The sequence below is a fragment of the Lissotriton helveticus genome, chromosome 7 (genome assembly GCF_964261635.1).
Source record: "Lissotriton helveticus chromosome 7, aLisHel1.1, whole genome shotgun sequence".
NCBI lineage: Eukaryota > Metazoa > Chordata > Amphibia > Caudata > Salamandridae > Lissotriton > Lissotriton helveticus.
Genome location: NC_136068.1, coordinates 1103464918 through 1103470508, shown reverse-complemented (window position 1 = coordinate 1103470508; position 5591 = coordinate 1103464918). Strand labels below are relative to the sequence as shown.

At 64.1% G+C, this 5591-nt stretch overlaps 1 non-coding gene and 2 pseudogenes across 1 annotated transcript; all 3 read right to left on the bottom strand.

The window, feature by feature from the left end:
• The window catches only part of LOC144771040 (28S ribosomal RNA), a 2193-nt pseudogene extending 2140 nt beyond the window's left edge, over positions 1-53 (bottom strand).
• Positions 54-303: 250 nt separating this feature from the next.
• On the bottom strand, positions 304-457 carry LOC144771139 (5.8S ribosomal RNA). The gene has a single exon (XR_013599140.1). It is a non-coding gene; the product is annotated as a 5.8S ribosomal RNA (ribosomal RNA).
• Positions 458-1346: 889 nt separating this feature from the next.
• Positions 1347-2720, bottom strand: LOC144771355 (18S ribosomal RNA; annotated as a pseudogene).
• Positions 2721-5591: the final 2871 nt, after the last annotated feature.

Here is a 5591-nt window from a genome sequence, read left to right as displayed (position 1 = left end):
CCGCTTAGTAATATGCTTAAATTCAGCGGGTCGCCACGTCTGATCTGAGGTCGTAGTCGGAAGAATGATGCCAGAGTGTCAAAGGGGGTTGCCGGGGATGGCCAGGGGGGCGGCGTCCCGGCAGCGCGCGCCCTCTTTCCCCGGATCGCATCCGGAAGGGTTTCGCCCTCCCCGGGAAGCCGGCTGCAGAGGTAGGTGCCTGAGGCGGGTCCGACCTTGAGGGGGGACGAAGGGGAAGCGGAGCTCACCCTGTGACGGCCCCAGCCGCTTCCCGGGAAAGCCCCAGGGCGATTGACGATCGAGCAACCCTCAGACAGGCGTAGCCCCGGGAGGAACCCGGGGCCGCAAGGTGCGTTCAAAGTGTCGATGATCAATGTGTCCTGCAATTCACACTAATTCTCGCAGCTAGCTGCGTTCTTCATCGACGTGCAAGCCGAGTGTTCCACCGCCAAGAGTCACAGGCAACTTTCTGAAGACGTTCACCCACCTGCGGGCGCAGGAGAGGCGGGAGGAAGGCGACGCCGTCCGTCTGCCGCCCGGTAGAAAAAAACATTGCCAGGCGCTCGGCCCGGGAGTCCCCCCTACCCTCCCGCAGGAGAGGAAGGGGGCTCCCACTGCAACGGGAGCAGGCAGGAAAGGGACCACGTGAGTCTTTCGAACCCCTCGGCCCGGCCGCACGGGACCGGGTCGAACCGGGTACCTGGCAACGAGGGATGGTTGCTCCACCTGCACGTCAGCCGTCCATCGCCGGGTGGCCCCGATCCGTGCCGGCGGGCTGGTAATCGGCCCACCCCACCCTTTTGCCTGGGTCGGAGGTGCCAGAAGAGAAGAGCCAGGCAGCTCCCCATCCCACACGCCTCCCACCGAGAAGAACCGGGATCCCCTCGCAGGCCCTCGCCCCTTCTCTTCCAGGCCGCCCTGCTGCGCAAGAAGGGCACCTCCTCGGCCACCCGGGCCCCGGTCGGGCCGGGACTCGGGCACGGGAGAACCCAGCCGGCGCCAGGGCCTTTTGCAGGGAGGGGTGATACTATCCCGGGGATGCACTGCCATTCGGTTAACCCCCCCACCCCGAGGTGGGGGGGGTCCGTGCCGGGTGAACTCGGGTTCCGCCTCGCAGAGGGACAGGGCATGGGGGATGCCCCCCGCGCCCAGTCCCTCACGCGTCGGTCGGGCCCTTCCCGGGGGGAGAGGCCCGCCAAAGTCCCGGCCCTAAACCCGAGTGCCCCATGCGGCCGCAGACAGGGCACGCCAGGGCAGGGCCGGACCCTGTGCTTAGGGTACGTGCTTGCAAGAGGTGGCCAAGGGCTTCGGGCTGGCGCCGTCGGACGCTCTGGCCGCTCCTACGTTAATGATCCTTCCGCAGGTTCACCTACCGAAACCTTGTAACGACTTTTACTTCCTCTAGATGGTCAAGTTTGATCAAGGTCTTCTCGGCACTCCGCCAGGGCCGTTTCCGACTCCGGCGGTGCCGATCCAAGGACCTCACTAAACCATCCAATCGGTAGTAGCGACGGGCGGTGTGTACAAAGGGCAGGGACTTAATCAACGCAAGCTTATGACCCACGCTTACTGGAAATTCCTCGTTCATTGGAAATAATTGCAATCCCTATCACGAATGGGGTTCAGCGGGTTACCCGCACCTGTCGGCGAAGGGTAGACACACGCAGATCCGTTCAGTATAGCGCGCGTGCAGTCCCGGACATCTAAGGGCATCAGAGACCTGTTATTGCTCGATCTCGTGTGGCTGAATGCCACTTGTCCGTGTCCGGGCCGGGTGAGGTTTCCCGTGTTGAGTCAAATTAAGCCGCAGGCTCCACTCCTGCAGCGGCACAATACGAATGCCCCTGGCCGTCCCTCTTAATAATGGCCCCAGTTCCGAAAACCAACAAAATAGAACCGGAGTCCTATTCCATTATTCCTAGCTGAAGTATTCAGGCGACTGGCCTGCTTTGAACACTCTAATTTTTTCAAAGTAAACGCTTCGAACCCCCAGGACACTCAGTCAAGAGCATCAAGGGGGCACCGAGAGGCAGGAGCTGGGACAGGCAGTAGCTCCCCTCGCGGCGGACTGCCAGCTTGATCCCAAGATCCAACTACGAGCTTTTTAACTGCAGCAACTTTAATATACGCTATTGGAGCTGGAATTACCACGGCTGCTGGCACCAGACTTGCCCTCTAATAGATCCTCGTTAAGGGATTTAAAGTGTACTCATTCCAATTACAGGTCCTGTATTGTTATTTTTCGTCACTACCTCCCCGAGTCAGGAGTGGGTAATTTGCGCGCCTGCTGCCTTCCTTGGATGTGGTAGCCGTTTCTTCGGCTCCCTCTCCGGAATCGAACCCTGATTCCCCGTTACCCGTGGTCACCATGGTAGGCACAGAAAGTACCATCAAAAGTTGATAGGGCAGACATCCGAATGTATCGTCGCCGTCACGGGGAGGTGCGATCGGCCCACGGTTATCTAGAGTCACCAAAGCGGCCGGGCGAGCCCGGATTGGTCTTGATCTGGTAAATGCACGCATCCCGGGAGGTCAGCGCTCGTCGGCATGTATTAGCTCTAGAATTACCACAGTTATCCAAGTAACAGATGGAGCGATCAAAGGAACCATAACTGATTTAATGAGCCATTCGCAGTTTCACTGTACCGGCCGTGTGTACTTACATGTGCATGGCTTAATCTTTGAGACAAGCATATGCTACTGGCAGGATTAACCAGGTAGCCGCACCTGATGACGGGGTGGGAGCCGCGTGCCCATCTCCCCAACCGGCAACATTTGCGCAACCCTCCGTCTCTCGGGAGCCTGCAAAGGGGAGAGAGCCCAACTGCCTGGGCGGGAGAGGCTCGCTGGAGGGGTGCAGAGAGGTGTGGTCGCATGGGCACCGGCGGGCCCAGCCGTCTCCCTCGGGAGGGAGAGGTGGGCCGAGGCGCAGCCTGAGTGAGACGCAGGGGTGCCGGGTGCCTGGCGGCGGCGGAACCCCTCAGAACGATTGTTCAGAGCTGCTGTGGAAACGTGCTGGGCGGAGAGGAGTGACGGCGTCGTGCACAGGGCCCACAGACCTGCCGGCTAGGCAGCATCAGAGGGCCGTGCGCCACCAGACCCCGTCCGCTCAGGTAAGACCACTGGGGGGGCACGAGCTGCCAGGGCAGCTCGGCCTTCGCTCTGCTGGCTAGGGTGAACGACCCACCGCCATGCGGCAGGCCCTCCCTCGAGTTAGACAGTCCATGCGGGGTGGAAGCTATTTGCTTGAAACAACAACCGAGGCTGGCCAAGCAGTCCATCCCTAAATGGACCGAGAGTGCCCAATCGATCAGAGTACAGCTGGGGCATCCCCTGGCAGGCCACCCTGCACAGGGGAGTATGTTGGCTTAGCATCCCCTGCATGCCTGCTGTCGGGGCAAGCAGGCTCGGAAAAAAAAGACCATCGGCAAGAGGCCCGAGAAGCAGGTGCATACCCAGGCCCCTGGGGGACCCGGCGGGTGGGCCCTGGTACTGCATTCCCCCTCTCAGCATGGCCGAACCTCAAAGAGGTCCACCTGAGCAAACTCGGAGAAAAAGGACCATCGGCAAGGGGCTGAGAGGCAGGAGCGTACCCGGGCCCCTGGGGGCCCCGGTGGGCGGGCCCTGGGACTGCCTTCTCCCTCTCAGCATGGCCGGACCTCACGGAGGTCTGCCTGAGCAAACTCGGAGAAAAAGGACCATCGGCAAGGGGCTGAGAGGCAGGAGCTTACCCGGGCCCATGGGGGTCCCGGCGGGCGGGCCCCGGGACTGCCTTCCCCTGATTCAGAATCGCCGGACCTCACGGAGGTCTGACTGACCCTCTCCCTAGTAATCTGGAGGAAAATTACCCCCTTTCTTGTAATCCGTGCACTCGAGGTGACAGAGGGGACCCAAGGCGCAAAAGTTTCCGACCTCCTGGAGCCCTCGCTGGGATCCGGGAGGCAAATGGCACCCCATCTGGACTTCCAGGGAAGCCCGGCCATCTGGTCACCCCATAGGAAAGCATTGAGGGTGACCAGATGGCCGAGGGGATCTGGGTGACCAGATGGCTAGGCACGAAAGCGAAGCCATCTGGACACCCTGTGCCCCAACGAAGGAGTGAGCGAGCGCCGGGGCATGGCTGACTGGAGGCCCGGAGCCCCAGCTGGGCCCCAGCCATGGAGGCTGCAAGGGGGCCCCGACAGGCCCTCCTGCCCAAGGCCCGGGACCCCGCACACCTTGACAAGCAGGGGAGGCCTGCCCGGGCACAACGGAACCTCGTTTGCAGTGCGGCAGGCCCAGGGACAGGGCCCGAAGCCCGAGCACCCGACCCGGGGCACGGCGGGGCCCCTGGACCCAGCCGGGGCACCCAGGCCCGGAGGCGCAGGGGAAGCCTCCCCGGGCCTGCCGGACACCATCCCAGGCACCCTGCCACACGGCAGGACCCAAGGCGGAGCCCGGGGTGACGGGCCGCCCTCCCCTGGGCCCCCAGGGGCCCCGGATGGAGCTCCTGAACCCAGCCAAGCAAGGGAAGGCTCCATGCGGCAGGCCCTCCCTCGAGTTAGACGGTCCATGCGGGGTGGAAGCTCTTTGCTTGAAACAACAGCCGAGTCTGGCCAAGCAGTCCATCCCTAAACGGACCGAGAGTGCCCAATCGATCTGAGTACAGCCGGGGCATCCCCTGGCAGGCCACAACGGAACCCCGTCCTGGGCCTTTGGCAGTGCGGCAGGCCAGGGGACAGGGCCCAGGGCCGGAGCACCCGACCCGGGGCCTGGCTGGGCCCCTGGCCCCAGCGGGGGGCCCCGTGCCCAGAGGTGCAGGGAGAGCCTCCCCGGGCCCTCCAGACCCCGTCCCGGGCACGCTGCCACGCGGCAGGACCCAGGACGGAGCCCCGGTTGGGGAGGCTGCCCTGCCAAGCAAGGGGAGGTTCCTCGGGCACAACGGAACCACGTGCCGGGCCTTTGGCAGTGCCGGCAGGCCGGGGGACGGGGCCCAGGGCCGGAGCACCCGGCCTCGGGCCCTGTGGCACCCCTGGAGCCAGTAAGGGGGCTCCCAGGCCTGCAGGCACAGGGGACACCTCCCCAGGCCCTCCCGGACCCGTTCAGGGCATCCTGCCACACGGCAGGCCTGGGACGTACTCGGGGCTGGGGCGGCATCTTGGCCCGTCCAGCTGCCAGCTGAGGACCGCTAGGCCAAGAGGGGTCCCAGAGTACCTTGTCCCTAGTAATCCGGAGGAAGGCTACCCCTCTTTCTGGGAACAAGTGCGCACTGCGCGGCTCAGGGGACCTTAGGCGCGAACGTGCCCGACCTCCTGGAGCCCTGGCTGGGATCTGGGAGACGAATGGCATCTCATCGGGACTTCCGGGAAAGCCCGGCCATCTGGTCGCCCCATTGGAAAGCATTGGGCGTGACAAGATGGCCGAGGGGAGAGGTGCGACCAGATGGCCGGGACCGAAAGGACTCCCGTCTGCCTGCCCCGAGGCCTTTGCGGTAGGGCTCCCGCCTGCCCACGCAGGACTCGGGGGCTCCGAGACCCCGGCTGCTGGGCCTCAGGAACAGGTGGGGCTGCCGGAGCTCTCGGGCCCGGGGGAGGACTGCCGTGACCCATGGA